The following is an 18,032-nucleotide window of genomic DNA, read 5'->3' as shown; positions in this document are numbered from 1 at the left end:
GAAGAGAAGAGGAAAGAAATTAAATGGGTTTAATTTGGAGCAGGATATCAGACAGGAGTTTCTTTTGGCTAGTGATTTAACTATTTCATTATGGATACTATAACTTTCTGCTAGAAGCAAATCTTGCAATCAAGACAGGCTGAATTTCTGTATTCTCAGCAGCATTTAAACTGCAATTTTAAAAATAAACTTCTAGTTCTGGTTACTTGCTCTTTGTACTGTGGTAGTGCTCAAGGCACCAATCTAAACTTTTTCCAAATGTGAAACAATTCAGTGATGCCTCTTCTTAAAACTACAGAATAAGACAAACCATTTGCTTTGGAGGTGTGAACCCCTTACATTCATCTCAATAAGATGTTAATTCAAAAGCCAATTGAGAGCAGTGAACAAAAGTTTTAAGTTTCATTTCAAATGCAGATCCAGTGTGCTTTGAACTACATTAAATTAAGTTTGTCATAACAGGTCTGATTTGTAACAGAAATAATACACTTAGTAAGGGTACATAGCAGCAGGGAGGTGGGTTTCCCAGCTCAAATAGATATACACGCACTAACTCTGCTTAAACTAGCCTCTAAGAATAGCTGTGCAGCTGTAACAGCACAAGTGGCAGCTTGGCTAGCTGCCCGAGTACATATTCTGCCTTCTCCTCCATTAAGCTCACTTATGTTACAATGCTCACAAATATTTGACAATAACTAACCAGTTTACTGCTTATTACACTAATCAGGATAGTCTCACTGTTGCCCGGCTGTTTGTTGTATCTCATATTCTTTGGGCAAGGACTTCTTTTTTCTTACCTGTCTGTACAATGCCTAGCTCAATGGGACCTTGATCCAGGACTCTAGACATACCACAAATAATAAAATAAGTTATGCCAAAACAAGGACTTCAAGAATTTCTCAGGCTGAGATTGTGCAACAGATTCCAAAGAAGCCATCAACAAAACCTAATTTATAGAGACATTATTGATCTCGTATCTATAAATGAAGTTTACTCTAATATATTTTGCCTGGAAATCACTGACTTCTACTATACATACATCCATTTTCTCTCTGAAGAAATTTTTTAAAAAGTTACTTTTACATAAAAGTTGTTGAATATTTAATCAAATTAAGCTGTTTAATGGTGTTTAGTAGGAGGACTCTTGAAATATGTGTTATTTGCTCAGAGTGCCATACAACCTTTAGAAGGCAGATGCTACTTAGCTATGCCCTAACAGAAGACAAGGTCAGAAATGACTTATTCCTGTTTAAGCATTATTAGTTAATAAATTTATTATAAATAAAAAAATAGAGTGCACAATGACAAATATCTAAGAACAGGCTTCAGTGTTTAAGGCTAAAAGTTCTACTCCCCACACTATTATACACTAGTTGCTCAGCTACCATTCTCTAAGCTACAGAGATCTGTGCATTACAGTGCTGTATCTACTTTGTAAAGTGTTCTGAGAGCCTCAGAAAAGAAAGATTTTCTTGGAAGATTAGTTGAACTATATTTATCTCAATCGGATTTTAGTACAAATGATTTCTCATTTCCGTAAGTAACACTGCAAAAGATTCTTCTGCACCAGGTACCATCTGTTGTTAAGAGAATTCTTATGAAGCTTGATATGCTTTATGTGAACACTAATGCAATTTTTGTATTTATTTCACACACACACACACACACACACACACACACACACACCCTCCCTCCTCCGTATAAGAAGGCTTTTTACAGAATTCTGTTAAAAATGTTATCATACATATTGTATCATTGAAAAAACTTTCCATGTTGAAAAACTATTTTACTCTCAAATTTAGTCAAGCAGATTTTTAAAAGGGTTGATACAAGTTGTGTGACTTTTAAAAATAATACTGCTTACTTTTGTTACAACAAATGTTATTGGTAAAAAAAAATATCACCATTTGGATAAATCAAGCTGGAAAACTTTACTTTTCAAAATATGGCTGAACTCTCACCCCTTTAGTACCTCAAATTGTGCCTTCATTTCATCAGAATAGGATAGCAAAATAGAAATGAGTCAACCATGTTTAGATTCATAAATAAATGTACAGTAATTTCCATACATAATCCAAAGTGACCTTTGGGGACCTGATCATGCCAAAGATTTATGTTCAACTTTTTGCACTCTGAATGGTCCCATTGACTTCAAAGTTAAGTAAATGTGCAAGTCTTTACAGGATTAGGGTCTAGGTAAACATATTTATCAGATGCTATGTGTATTCTTTTATGAAGCACACGAAGAAAAGGATGCTTTACAGAGAGAATAGACGATACAAATACATTTCAAATATTTGTTCTTAAAGAGCTTGTCAGACAAGGGAAGTGCATAAAAAACTAAGTGTCTCCAATTAAGGAATACATTTACATAACTGCCACATCTCAGGTGCTGAGTGTGCAGTTCACATATTGCTTCTGAAACATTGTACAAAGGAAAAGACCTAGGAGTTGCATATTATGCTACAAGAGATCAAATTTCAAGCAGTGGAAATCCACCCCATGATACCTGTACTTGCATTTCTTGTTTTCAAAGAATGTTTACAACAGGTCCATAAACTACTACTTAATGTTTAACTTAGCTGTCACATGCCCATGAACTTTACATTACACATTTACATACATAAATATGAGCTTATATTGATTTAATATTATAGTCCTGGTCACATTAGGAGGTGGCCTAAACCAATGAGTTTGTTTATATAAGTTGTAGTAACATAAAATATTAAACATTTTTCTTGGAATATGTTTTAATACAAATTTCTTAATTTAGAGGGCAGAGGAACATTTAACCCTGGTCGCACCACCAACGCAACAACACTATTCCCCCCCCCCCCCCAAAAAAAAACAAAAAAACAAACAAACCCACACACACAGATGCCCTTTAACAAAACCACCACTTGAAAACCAAAGAATGGCCAGCAGCAGCAGCATCACGCGGGCATGCCTGTATGCAAAACACTGGCCCCGAGACGTTAGAGTCGGGGTGGGACAAGTGACTTAAAAGACATTTTAGCAACCGATCAAACCGTGGTGGGAGGGAGAAGGCGGGAAAAAGCCTGAAACCAACAGGGGGTTACACGAAACAGGTGGGGTGGTGCGCTCGGTGTAATGTACCTGCAAAGCCCCCCGCCCTACCCAGACACACAACTGCACCACAGGACAGAACGGGGGTCAGGGAGAGGCGGCTACGCTTGGCAGGTTCCCTCTGCCCGCGGGCTGGCGTGTACAGCGCCGCGCACCCCACGCCGCTCGCGGCCACCCCGAGCTTGAGTCCCCGCAGGGACAGGGCGAGTGCCGGCCGAGTAAGTCCCCGGCACAGGCGGACCATGCAGTGGCCGGCGGAGCCCCAGCACCGCCCTCTCAGAACCACCAGAGCAGACCTTCCTCCTCCCCCCCACCGTCCTGCCCTTCCAGCAAGTGCACCTCCCACTCCGGCCCGGGCGCCGCTGCCAGGCCCCGGGACACCTCCCCCCGCCGCCACCGCCCCTTCTCCGCCAGCTGCGGTGCCTGAGGTGACGTTCGCCCGCGCTACAGACCCGGCCCGGCTCGGCTCGGCTCCGCTCCAGCTGCCAGCAGACTCACCTCCGGCCCCGGACGGCCCCGCGCGCAAGACCCGTCTCTCCCGGCCACGACTCCGGCCCCGGCTCCGCCCCGCCCGGGTAACTTTCTGCCAATACTCCGCGGCCGGCGGCGCGTGACCGCTAAGGTGGACTGACGGCGCGTGCCCGAGAGCCGGCGAACTGCGCGAAGGGAGGGGAATTGGAAATACCCTGAAGGCGATCGGCAGAGCAAGCCTAGTGACGTAAGGCACGGTGAGCCAATCAGAATCTCGCTTCCGCCGCGGACGGGGCGAGACCTGTGGGGGGGGACGCCACATGCGTAGTTCTAGTTAGTGCCTGGGGACGGGCTCTGCCCTTTTCTGCAAGCGAGACGGTGCGTCGTGCTGGTGGTTTTCTTAACCTTCCGCCACCTTGCCACTGCCAAGTCGCTTGCTGCTGGCACCCCGGGACTCGCGGCCTTGGCTCCTCCCAGCCCCGATCGTGAGCCGCACGCTCGCCCCCAGCCGGGCGGGGCGGGGCCCAGGCGCGCCACACACAGATACACGCAGGGCGGTGCCGGGGGCGCCCGCACAAAATGCGCGCTAGGAGGGGCGGACGGGCGGACACTTCTCGTTTCTCCTCTGTGGCTGGGCTGGAGGGAGCCTGCCGGTGTTATGCCGCAAACTGTGGCCTGACAGATTTGTTGAGCGGCCCCTAGACCTGCATTGGCAGCCCACCACAGTGGCGGCCCCAGATCATCGTGCCAAGGGCTTAAACACGTGTTTGGCTCTTTTCAGTTTTCTGTGGAAGGTCGGGTGTCCACGTTTCCAGCTTTCCCCCTCCAGGGAGGGCTAGAGACTTACCCTTTGTTCGGCCCCTAGCGGAGAGACTCGCATGACCGCTTGACTCCAACACTTGGGGGGCTAAGAGGTTTACTAGTGATAAAAGACATTTTAGTGATGAAATAGTAGGACTTGGCAGCATTCCCTCTCCTACTCCTTATGTTAAGGCAGGTTGGGAAGGGATTCATCTTGCAGGAGGGGTGGGCTCTGCTCCCACCCCCGCCTCCATTCCCAGCAAAGGACTCAGGGAGGACCCTGTTAGTAGCACCCCCAAAAGGGTCATGATTGGGTGGAAGAAACACCCCACAAGCAGAGGGTTTGTCTAGACTAGAGTTTGTGATCTAGCCTTCGGTCATTGATTGCCAGCTAACTTGAGTTAACTAACACATTTGTAAATTCAAGCCAGGACAAACCCTGTTGAGTTCTAACAGGATCAAAACTCCAGATATAGCCATAAAGGCCTTTGTTGAGAAAGTTTTGGTGGATGCCATCCCAGAGTAGTGGGTTTTACAGTTAATAACTCAGATGAATGAGTGCACTTTATACCTCTTAGCTATTGTTTCAGGTACCAGCATAGTCAGGCAGACAACTGATTACACCATTTGGGTCATGTTTTTGAGCTTCTCTTTGGATGCATGAATTCTTTTCAATTAGGGTTTGATACAAAATCCCATTGAAATCAAGGGGGATCTTTCCATTGACTGCAATGAAATTTAGCTCAGACTTTTGGTCACTATCCTTGAAATACAGGATACCAAGAAATAAACACAATATCCCAGCTGCTGTCAAATAAACAACTTTTATTCTGATTCATAATAGGTTTCTCAAAATATATTGGACAAAATACACAAAATTGCACTGGTCTTGATTGCTGCCATATTGTATAGCTAACTCCTGTCTAATTTGCTATCCAACATGACCCCTAGCTCTCTCTTACCATTACTGCTTTCCAGTTTTGTTCTCTTCCATTGAATACTCTCAGATGGGTTTTTTTTTTCAAAATTATTTTAATTTTATCTTTCCATATTTCTAGTTGCTATATTTCTCTGTCCTTGCTAGTATTTGGAACATCTTCCAGTTTTGTATCACATGCATATTTAATTAACACACAGTTTACTCCATCTTATAGATCATTAATGAAGATTTTAAATATTACCACACCCAACATCATTCCCTTAGAGTACACCCTTAGACACCAAGTTGGAACATTATTCATTTTTCCATTAGTCTTTGTTTTTATAAACTTTCATTCTTTATGACATTGATCTCTTCCACAATAATCTGAATTAATTTTATGAGCAATGTTAATGAGATCCATAAATATTGTATTTACTATGTCCTATTTATCCATTTTGTTTATATAAAATAAAATCATTAAGCTTGTTTGCAAAATTGATTATTTGTAAACCTACTTTACTTGTTGCTCATGATTCCCTTTCCTTGCCAGTGATTATTTTATCTTAATATTTGTTCCATTAATTTACTAGTGACAAGTAGAGCTGGTAGAAGTTTTCCAAATTTCAAGCTTTTTTTACAAAACTTTTAGTCAATCAATTTTTTAAATTTAAAAAAATTTTTGATGAAAAAACTTTCACCAACATTTTTCAGGTTTTTTGACTATAGAGCTCATCAGAATTTCAAAATTTGGAAGTGTTTAAAAACAATAAAAAAAGGCCACAATATTTTCTCTAGATAGAAATTAGATAAAAAGTTAAAATTAGATAGAATTTAGACCACCTTTAGATAGAAATTATAATTACAGCAAGTAACTGCCAGCTTCATAGTTCTTTCTTTTTTATGACCAGTGCTACATTTGCTTTTCTTTAGTCTTCCAGTGCTTTCCCAATTTTCAAAATTGAAAATTCAATAGCAAATTCCCTTAATATGCATATCATATTAGCAAGATGATTTATATCTTTATTCCTTTACCAGCTGTTTACTGATATCTGTTTCCATTTCCTATTCATCCAACCGTATTTTCTTTATTTTTCTTGTTGAAGACAGATTTTAAAACAGAGTTCAGCATCTCACCTTTTTTAAACTCATTGTTAACTATCTCTCTCATATTTATTAATGTAATCTAATATTTCTTTAGCACTTCTTTTTTCCTTTGATATATTTATAAAACCCCTTTTTATTTCTCCTTTGGCTAGGATCAATTTAGCACCCAATTCTGCATTACTTCACTAGGATGCCACAAAGATCGGTGGATCCCAAAGCAGGATTAGGACCTTATTCTGACTTTTTGCTTATCTTCCCTTTGCTCTGTGTATTCTTACTTTGCTTTTTACTTTTTCCAATACAAATTTGTTTTTAACTTCTGATCTTTGAGACGTCCCTCAGGAAGCCATATTGACTTACACCCATTTCCTGTAGTCTTTCTACTCAGAAGAAATGCAATCTATTGGACTTTAATTATGGTATATCTATAAGATTCTCTGCCATTTTTTAGTCTGGAGAATTTTAATACAACCTTCAACACAATTCCAACTGAGAATGACACAGGTGGCACAGGAATCCTGAAAGGAACTAAAAGGAGAGGATTTTAAACTAGAATAAGTCGTACAAACTCATAACAGTACTACAGTGGTTAAATGATTTTCTTCTGTAATCATTCTCAAGGCATGACCTTTAGCATACATGATATAGGGCTGTGGAAGAATGTGACTATGTTATTGGAACTGGTGTTCATTTATGTAGAGTATAGGGATATTCACATCCCAATAGAATATTTTAAAAAATGTTAAACTGATTGTTTTGTTCAAAGGAAAAGTATAGGAGGTATAGTTCCAAACTGAACTACTGGGAGGAGCAATTAATTGTGGTCCCAGTCTCGCAGGACATCAGCACCACTTTGGGAAACATGAGAGTAGATGGGAGTGTCTAAATTGACGGGAGTTAAAAAGAGCAAGTTAACACACAGGGCACAATACAAGTGTGGGGAGACTTTCAACATGTCTGAGGGGCTTTTCCCATATACTGGGTACATTGGACGTTCAGAAAAGACCTACTCATAGGGATTTCAGGGCCACTCAAGTTTGGAAAAGTTGTGTACCAAAAAGAGACCCCTGCCCTGGAAAGTCAGCAAGGTACCAGGAAACATTACTGTGTCTGTCTATTTCAACAGTGCCAATGTCTTATTGCAATAAAGTTCTGTTCAGCTATTCAAGTGAGTGTTTCCTTGCCTGTACATTCATTCCAAACTTATTCAACTTACACAAAATATTTTCCCATGATGAAGACACATTGGCTACCTTTTGACAGGGACTGGACTAGATCTAAAATTCAATAAGCCAAGCATACCTGTCAGTGATTGCCTGTTGAAGGTTAAATAAAAACAAGTAATATGTTAAACATATTTGTATCTATTTTCATAAGAAAAAGTAACCAAAAGTAGCTACAAATCTTTCCTCCTTTTCTGTAGAGGATGTAGAGGCTCTCTTGCCACAAAAAATGTGCATTTCTTCTGAGGTGGGAGGCAGTAAAGGAAAGAGCAGGATTTGAGCCATGAATGATCATGGGTGTTATCTCAGAGGAGCTTTCACAGAGCATAAACACTCATTCCTTTTTTCTTCCTCCTCACTTCCCTCTAGACATAACAGCAAACACACAGAAACTTTGCTTTTTCCTTTATTTGTTTCATCTGACACTAACCCAATTGTTAATATTTCTCTAGTTTATTTATCCATTCTGCTAACTTCTCAGAAAATGCTTAGCATAGTGCCAGGAGCAATTTCCCTGAAGTCATCTCTAAAGTTTTGCCCTGAGAGTGAAAAACATGGGTCCCAGGTTATTGAGGATAGTGAAACTTGTCCCAGGTTATTGAGGATAGTGAAACTTGGAACTAGATTTGTCTGTGTATGCCTGTGCTAATTTCTTAGCAACAAGGGCAAGGGGCTGCATAAAACTTAGAAATGAATGATTTCCCCCAAATAACCCAGTTTCCAATGTAATAGTTTACTTTTATGGAGGAACAATGCAATTAAAATACTCACATATTTTAAGTTGGTTTGTTTTTTAAGTTAGTTCTTAAAATCCCACACTGTGAGATGTGCAAAAATCTTATATGCATGATGCAAGCATCCAAGGATCAGGCATTGTATTTTGAAAGTGTCCTTATGATCCTTGCATTAAACCTTGACTAATTCAACATTGTATGTCTTGCTTACATCATCTTTATGTGATCCTTGCACATCTCTAGTCTGGTCTGGTGCATTCTTTTAGGATATTGGCTAGTGAACTGAAATACTGACGAGAGAGAAGAAGTTGTCCTTGAAAGCCTATTTTTTGGTACATATATTATACTGTTTAGGTCAACTGTATTACTGAACTGAGCTTTGTGGATGAAAAGCAACAAAAAGCAAAAACAAAGAACAGTTTGCAGTAAAAAAAAAATACTGTGGTTAATAAAATGGTCACAGTTAGAAAGTCAACATTTAAGCCCAAATTAAGGACAGGAAATATCTGAAATATTTCAGATACAACAGTGTGGAAACTGTTAATAAATATTTCATTTTTAATGCCAACCACTGTACAGTATGTTCAAAACTGTTTATTTGCTGTTTATGTTTGTGAAGAATGAAACATCTAGTACTCAATTTAAAAAATGTACTTAGTTTTTACTTCCTCCATACTCAGGCAACAGCCAACTGGAATGTGTCAGAGTACAGACTGGGTAAACAATGAATAAGCAGCTCAGCACTTGAGCCACTGAGAATTGTTGGTGCTCATCACATCTCAGGGTTTAGCTTTTGTCTTTTTGACACCTCTGCTAATTTTCAAAGGGTCCACAATACGGCCTATAGAATACACTAATTTTTATGTATAGAACTACTCTGATTTGCACTTGCATAATTGTGTTGGTGCGTATAAAACAGGTATTTAGATATCTGATTATTCAATTCGCATCTGCTAATGTACTTTGCACAATCTTAGGGTCAAATTCTTCTCTCAAATATACCAGTGTAAATCTAAAATAATTCCATTAACTTTAATGGAGCTGTCTTGGATTTACAGTGATGTAACTGAGCAGAATTTTCTTTTTCTGGCTATATTCCTATCTATTTATCTATGACAATTTAAGTATTTCTAATGTACCCATCCTTGTGGTATCTAAGCAACATAGTACCTATTCCTGACTGTAGCAAATTTCTATTTATTTATTTCCTATTTTTTAAGAAACATAGGCCAAGATTTTCAAAGATGGATCCCTAAAGTTGGATTCCTAAATCCATATTTAGATACCTAAATAAATGATTTGATTTTCAAAAGTTCTGGGCAAACAGCAGTACCCATTGACTGCCAAGTGCTCATCAGCCCCTTGTTTAGAAACCTAAATATAGAATTAACAGTCAAACTCTAGGGACCCATTTTTTAAAATCTTGGCCATAGGGTTTTTTTGCAGGAAAATTTCTGTGTTATGTTTTGTTTCAATAATCTTTGACAAAATGCATGTACTCATGGACACCATATATACACTCACACAGCTAATCTCAAACCTAGGAAAGTTTAATAGATACACGGTGCAGTGAGAGGAGTATATGAGTGCTGGTGCTTTGTAGTCCACAGAGCAACAACACACTGGTATCAGGCTTGGGGAGTTTCCTCCTGTTCATGTTTTCATTCTCAAACCAAAACTATCCTCCCTTTTCTATCCTTTTGCTTTTCACTCGCCTTCCCCTGCTGTTTCTGCCCTCACCTTTGTTATTGTTCACAAAAGACTACCTGGCAGAATGACAGACTGAAGTACCATGAAACATGATGAGCCTGTGATTTTTTCTTCAGATTGAATGTGTTTTCCCTCACATTCTGGCTTCAGCATTACTTTCTCCCCAACCATCCCCCAGTCAGTGAAATATATTTCAAACATTGCAGAGCAATAGCACAGAATAAGAACGTTCAAGTTTAGTTCAGAAATAAACACTTGATATAGGTGGTCAGCTTGCTCACCTTCTATTTGAATTAAATATTCTTGTTTTTCTGTTTTCCTGAAAATATCAAAAGTGCTCAGATTAAGAACTCAAGGAATGACCCAGTGCTGGAATTTAGCTGTCAGAATTAAGGAAGAGGAAAAGCACTTCCATTTAGTTTGACCTCCGCATATGAGATAACATCTGTGATCCTTCATGGCTTACAGTGGCCGAGCTTTGTAAGACCCTGACATACTTCAAACATAGTTTATGGCTAACACATTCTTTCTACTCATTTGAAACTATTTTTCATAGTGGTTTACCAGTAATCTTGAGTGTGATGATACATTAATGGTACTGGGGAAATCTGTAGTGGGAAAGGGAGACGAGTCTTGTTGGCTACGCCACAGCCACTAAAATCCCCATTATAGGATTTGGAAGGACTGAATAGCCACAGTCGTGGTGTACTACCATATAGGGAGATCCCTGGGACCTGGTCTCTGTGCCACCTAGGGATTCCTCACCCCCTGTGCAGCCCCCTTAAATCCTGCTCTTTCCTTTACCTCCTCCTACCTCAGAGGAAATGCACTAATTCTGTTGCAAAAGGGCCTCTACAGTCATAGAAAAGGAGGAAATATTTGTAGCTACTTTGGTTATTGTTTATTTGTATCTATTTTCATAAGAAAAAAGGATGTTTAAAATATTGCCTCTTGGAAGTTAAATAAAAACAAGTAACTGTTTTAGAAAATGTGCTAAATTCTGTCTTTCAGAAACAGCAGAGTGAAGAAATTCCTGCATTAATAAGTCTGTTGGTACAGTCACCTTCCAACTTGGCAGAGTTCAGAATGTTCTTTCTGCAATCTCTATTGAACATTTTAGTCTCTGCTTGTTTTTTGAAAGAATAGCTGGCTCACTTTGTTCACTGCTACTTATAAGTGATTTAGGGATCTCAGTGCCTTTCACAAATATTATTGCACTTAGTTTCACAATATCCTTATGAGTTACAGAAGTATTATTATTATCTTCCATATTTTACTAATGGGGGAATTGAGGCACAAACAGATTAAATGTCTTGCCTGAAATCAGCCTGTGACAGAGCCCTGGTTTCCTGACTCCGAGCCTTGTCCTTTAATCGCACAACAGCAGCTTTCTCCTGTTATTCTATCTGGTAAACTTTGTGTAGTAAATATAACTTTCCTGTAAACTTTGTGTAGTAAATATAACTTTCATATCAGTAAATAACTAGTGCCTTTGACTCACAGTGAGCTGATTTCTAACTTGATTTCTATAGTATATATAGTCAGGACATTGGACATTGAAGGTGAAATCCTATCCCATTTCAGTCAATGGAGGTGCGATTCATGAAGGTACTTAGGTGCCTAAGTTCCATTTTTAAGCACCACTGCAATCCACAAAACTCTTGCTCAGCTGCCACCTAACCCTGTAGGTGCCTAAACTCATTTGGCACCTATGTTTTTGCAGTAAAATTCCCCAGGCACCTATGTGAACACCTCTCAGAATGCACATTGGTGCCTCACTCTAGGTATCTGGGTAGGTATCTCCTGTGTAAGCCCCAGAGCAATTCACAAACCGATGAAGACAGGCATTCAGCCACCTGGATAGTATGTGGGGGCCCAGTCAAACAGTGTGCTCAGAGACTACCTATCACATTGGACCCCTCAGGTCAGGTCACACAAAACAGACAGGGGGATGGAGGAGGAGAAATTCCTTTATCACATTTGACCTAGAGGACAGATTACTCATCCAGGATATGGGAACCCTCCAGTTCAAGCTCTCTTCCCTACCCCTCCACCTGATAAGGAGAAGTGACTTGAAGAGGAATCTTCACCTCACAGGTGAGTGCTGTAACCATAAGGCAATGGAATATTCTGATGTGGGTGGAAGAAGAAGGACTTCAACGGAGGGTCACCCACATCCTGGGTTAGTATCCCATCTACTAAGCTAAGGGCTATAGGCTATCCTCCTTCCCTGACAGTTTTGTTTCAGCCCCACCTGTGGCTGAATGCCTGTCTTTCACTGGTTCATGGATCAGAAGTAGAATTAGGCACCTCCCTGCTAACCAGACTCAGGCACCTATCTCCACGAGAGGTATGGGACTTAGCACACATCCCCCCTGGTCAGCATCTTCCATTGGCTAGTTTTGGTGGCCTCCTGCCTAGCATGCTGGCTTTGTGGATTGCATTCTACTGTGCCTCTCTCTCCCCATTCATGGTATAGGAGCCTAGGCACCTTACTCCAGGCTTTGTGGATTGCAGTGTTGTTCCTGTGATTTTCTAGATGCCTCAAAGGTAGGTGTGGCAATGCTCAGGATTGCAATGCCTAAGTCCCTTTGTGGACATCTCCGCCCCCCCTGGAAGTTTTGCTGTTGACTTTAAATGGGTCAAAATCTCATCCAGAATGTAGAAAGTCCTTAATACAATGTCCAAATTCCACATTTGGATGCTTGTAGCAGCACTTAGCTGTGTATGTCTATAATGTACATTCCTAAGTACCCTCATCCAAATGAAGGATTTGGCTGTCCCATGGAGCAGTTCCCAATTGAAAATTGGACTTCTGATGTGTATTACTTATGTGAGTTTCGTATAACAGAGTCTCACTGATGCTAACAGCATAAGCATTTAATTGATCCATCCATGACACTTTAACACCATGTTTCTCAAACTTTATCATAGTGTTGAGTATATTTTAACACAAAAATTATGTTCTGGAGCACCTTTTCTCTCCCTCACAATCATATAATAGCTCTGTGGCAACTACAACAACTACAGACATGGAAAAGTAATATTAGGAAATAATTTAATGTATTTTAGTTGCCTTTCAACAAAATTTAGCCTCTGGAAATAAAAAAGAGGAGCCAGAACCATGTGACTAGCCAACTCACTGGGGACCACCAATAAGTGATCCACTGACCGCTTGTGATCTATGGACCACAATTTGAGTAGCTCTGCCTTAACTTATACAGTATTTCATTTTCCATATACGGCTTTTATTATACCTTTTAGAGGATATTTGTTATCTTCATGTCCTAGATATGCATCAGAATACTTTGTGCAGGTTACTATGGTGTCTCAGGAACTTTAGCAGCTGGTCATTAGGTTCTAGGCTGCACAAGAGCTGAGCTGGAAACAGTAAAACTTCTTAGCTTCCAAGGAATTTCCTTATTGGATCAGATCCATCATCCATCTAGTCCATAGTTCTGTCTCTGACAGTGGCTGGTACTGGCTGCTTCAGAGGAAGGTGCAAGAAACACAAAAGTGGATAATTATGGAATAGTAAGCAAGTTTCTTCCTAATCTCTGTTGGTGAATTTGTGCCTGTCATAGCCATATTCCTTTTTGTTGTTGTATAATTCTGGTTTTAATTTGTAGTTTCAATAAATCTACCTGAATTTTGTAGGAAGAATCAGGGCAGTTTCCACTCCATCTTTACTAATGTACTACTCCAGTCTAACTGCCTATATGATTAGCCCTATTCCTTCATCCTCACAACATTAATTCTGCTCTTGGGCATATGTTGGCATATATTGGATTTAATAAAGGTATAAAATTCACTTAGAAATATTTGTTTGACATACTTTTAATCTGAAAAAATAAACTACATGTCGAGTGAAATCCTGGCTCCACTGTAATCAGTGGCAAAATTCCATTTGCCTCCAATGGGGCCAGAAATTTAATCCTTGATGTTTTGTTCTATCTTCAAGTAATTTCTGCCTCTGAGATTTGCTCAAAGCACAATCCTATTAAATTAATTAAAGCACACATTCTTGGGGCCAATATAACCTGAATTTATTTCCACAAAAATCAGGTATTTGGATTATGAAAAAGAAGAGCAGTCAGACAGATTGACACAATCAGGACCTCTGAAAAGTGATTATGTAATTAGGGAATTTTACATTGAAGTACAGGATTAGGTATACACATGAGAATTTATTCAGTCTAACACCTCTTTCTAGAGGTAGATACTTAATAATCTAAGGCTGTAATTTGAGAGGCACATTCTCATTTCCTGGAACCAATTATCGAAGACATTCTTTATGCAGCAACAAGAAGAAGAAATTGGCTAAAAATCTTGTTGAAACAGGGAAGAAAGTCACATGGATTTAATGTTTCCTTTCCAACACACAGATACTGCCCTCTGACTTCACCTCTGTTCAAATAACATCATAGTTACAGCTATACCTGGATATCCTTAGCCTTATATAGCTATTGGAGGCCATGAACCCTGAATTTTCATTACATTTATTCTGCATAGATAGAAGTACATTGTATTTATCTTTGAGGACTTTTACCCTGTGGAGTTTTTCATCCAAGTACTCCCCCTCTACTTGATTTTGCATACACTAGTAGGAGAAGAATATCACACAAAATACATTGCATAGTTTGGAAAATAAAGGACCTGATTTTCATTTATATTATGGCCCCTTTACACCACTCTGGCAATGGAAATGTTTACCAGAGCAGTGTAAAGGTGCCTTGGGTAAATGAGAACAAAGCCCAGAAAATTTTAGGAACAAGAAACGGCCTTCTAGCCCAATGTATATATAAAGGCCTGTTAGCCTTTTCAAAATGTGTCCTTACTTCTCCTACCTTACTGCATTTTTGTCATAGCTTTTCATCCCCTCCTTTTCAGGAACAAATATAAATGTCTCATGGACTCATTTGTACCCTGCTTCCGTCACCTTTGCTAATAAATTATTTCTTAAGGTTATTTACCTATGCATAAAGCAGCTGTACCTCAGTTCCCCATTTAATCCATTTTGTCAGTCATATTCCTTAGTTTTAGAAGCACCAATGTTTAAAAAAAAAGTTTCTCGACTTTGCTGGTCCCTGGAAACTTTTATTCTGTCACCTCAAGACCATCTCTTTATCAACAAAGATAAGCCCAAATCCTTACTCTTGACTCATGAATTGGACTCTTCAGCATTGCCCTTTTCTATATATCCAAAGACAATAAAATATCTCTAGTGGTATGGTAACTGCACTGAGTATCTCAATGGCATCTTGCAAGTGCTAGCAAAGTAAATGCCAAATCCAAAGCCCACTGAAGTCTATGAAAGGCTCTAAATTCCCAGTCCTGCAAATTGAAGCTCCCTGAGTGGACCTTTACACAGGTACAGAGTTTTGTTTACTTTAATGGGACTCTGCACAATAAAGGTCTATGCAAGTGGATCATTTTGCACATTTGAGACTTAGTGTAGTATGATTTAGGGCGGGGGGGAAGTCCTGCTCTTCTGCTACAGTTAACAAATGTAGCTGTACATTAAATTGGTGATTTCTATGACTTTCATCATTAACTTGCAAATCCTTTTCCTGATCAAGATGCTGGATTATTTTTCTATTTAGCACATATTCCCCTGACTTGATCCACACTCAAAGACTAGTTATTTTGCAATTTTATGCATTGGAATGTGTTGGTCATCTGCTGTCCAATCATTTAACAATTCTGATCCTTTTAAATTTGGCTGTAATGCTCCTCATTATTTACTTTACCTCTAGTCTTAGTGACACTTGCAGATTTCATATCTGGTATCATTCTTCACATCATTATTATATGTTATGAACAATAAATATCCTAAAACTTACTTCTGGGCTGAATGGGGTTACATTTTCAAAAGGGCTAAGGCCCAGCCACAGTTTGATAGATGCAATTAGCACCTGTAAAATGTATGTTCACCCATGTTGAAATGAAATGAAATTGAAATGCTTGTGCAATTTTTGTAGGTGCAAATTACAACCACAAAAATGGCGGGTAGGCTTCAACTCATTTGGAAATGTATTTCCATGAGCTCTTCACAATGTTAAAATTATTCACCTATGTTTACTCTTTAACTCTCTCTTAAGCCTTCTGAGCTCCCCATTTTACTTCTTATTCTGTGACTCTTTACCTCACATATGATCCTTGCTGAATCACTCACTGCAAGCATGTTGTCTCCGTGGGAGGCCACAGCGGCTTCCTACAGACAGGGAATAGCTCGCGCTTGGCGAGTGAGTAGTCTTAGCAATCCACCCTTAGGCAGGGTGAGCACCCAGTCTACCGCTCAGGCCCCCAATCTGGGGAGAGCGAACAAGGAGTCTATTGCTCCAACCCTTAGGCAGGGTGAGCAGCAGCTAATCGCTCAGGCCCTCAGTCAGGGTGAGTGAGTAAGGAGTCAGTTGCTCCAACCATTAGGCAGGGTGAGCAGTGAGCGAGGCAACGGCTTCCGGAGCGGTCAGGAGAGAGATTCTCCTGGGGTGGCTAGGGAAAAAGGGAAGGGGAGGGGGACACAGGCCCACCCGTCTCCACTGTGTCCCAGCCCAGGGCCCTAGTAGTGGCAGAAGCGGCTGCCACTGTGTTGGCGGGGCTCCCGCCGCAACACACCGACTATATTGCGGCTTCAGCCACAGGCAGTGGCTGTCCCTGGGCTACTTCCTCCCCACTGACCCCAGTACCTGCCTCCTCCGTGCTGCGAGGATAGTCTGCCTGGGGTAGTGCCATCAGTCCCTCTTCATCGACCGGGGGCAAGGCGGGGAGTTCCTCTTCAGGGGGCAGCTCCTCAAGGTCGTTGTAGGTGGGGAGAGGCTCAGCTTCTGGCAGCTCCTCCAACTCCTGCCCCGCCTCAGGGAGGGGCTTGGCAGCCGGCAGTTCCTCCAGATCCAGCCAGGCCTCCGGGGGTGCCCGCCACTCGGGCTGCTCCGGGATCTCGGCCCAGTCTGGTGGTTCCAGAGCACGGGCCCAGGCTCGGGGTCGGGGTAGCTCGGCCCAGTCATCCTGGCTGGGTTGCCTGGTCCAACTCCGCGAAGGCCCTATCCGGTCCCCGGGCCCAGATAGGGCCGGGGTTCATCGGCAGCTCGGCTCTGGCCTAGGCCTCTGCGGGCAGGGCCGCAAGTCTGTCTCTAGCAGCAGTCTGCAGCCTACTGGGCTCAGGGGCCTGGCTTTTATACTTCCCCTTCCTGTCGGGGCTCCGCCCTGCTGCCGCCGATTAGACTGTCTGGGCTGTCTATCACAGCCCGGGTCCGTTGTTGCCGGGCAGACTCCGTGGCAGGATGTGAGGTGGTCCAATCAGGGCGCTCACGCCCTTCCTCGGGCTCTGTCTCCGGGGGAGGCCCCAGCGGCTTCCTACACTCACTTTTATAGCTAAAGCCATTATGGATCAACACCATCAGTTAGAAAAATGTCTTTGAAAAAGTAGTGTCTTGCTGCACTTCTTTTGCCTAGCAATTGCTACATCATATAGGGAGGGCTTAATTGTGATCTAAAGTTTGGGATTGCATATAGTTGTGGATCTTGTAAAACTTTATACAAATCAGTTGATTTCACAAGAAAAGCAGGGATATGAACCTGTATATTTGTGATCAAGAAAGTTAATGGGAGTTGCAGGCACCGTGAGCCACTTAAGAATGGATTCAGTACACATTGAAAGAGAGCTTTTACAGCCAAAAATCACAGCCTATTCAGTAAAACTGACATTCTTCACTCAAAATGTAATGTTACCATATTGTATATTTAAAAATATAGCATGCTAATGTTGTATCCTTCCCAAACAAAAGATAAAATTAATGAAAAATCAGTATTAAATTGATGTTTTGCCTCATATTAAAATGCAGTTGTAATCTGAAAAATGACACTGTAAAAATGGCAACTTCTTACTTAGTTTATCTGCTTTGTGTGTATATCTGGATCATATCGTCTTATTTTCAGCCTAATCCTTCATTTTTCTAAAACATAAGGGCTTACTACTGT

At 41.0% G+C, this 18,032-nt stretch overlaps 1 protein-coding gene across 3 annotated transcripts in view; it reads right to left on the bottom strand.

Annotated features, from left to right (window-relative positions):
• Positions 1-4,517, bottom strand: part of USP53 (ubiquitin specific peptidase 53) — a 60,578-nt gene extending 56,061 nt beyond the window's left edge. For 2 of the 3 annotated variants that reach the window (XM_067562433.1, XM_067562436.1), the window contains exon 1: positions 3,586-3,651. The gene's annotated coding sequence lies outside the window, so the exon portion shown is untranslated. Of the gene's footprint in view, positions 1-3,585; positions 3,652-4,405 lie in introns of those variants that run through there. The other variant, XM_067562435.1, reaches the window with a different exon arrangement.
• Positions 4,518-18,032: the final 13,515 nt, after the last annotated feature.

The sequence above is a fragment of the Emydura macquarii genome, unplaced genomic scaffold, assembly GCF_026122565.2.
Source record: "Emydura macquarii macquarii isolate MOO-44397 ecotype Brisbane River unplaced genomic scaffold, CSIRO-AGI_Emac_v2 contig_2429, whole genome shotgun sequence".
NCBI classification, from domain to species: domain Eukaryota; kingdom Metazoa; phylum Chordata; order Testudines; family Chelidae; genus Emydura; species Emydura macquarii.
The sequence above is the reverse complement of the archived record's forward strand: the minus strand, read 5'-3'. Positions and strand labels throughout refer to the sequence as shown.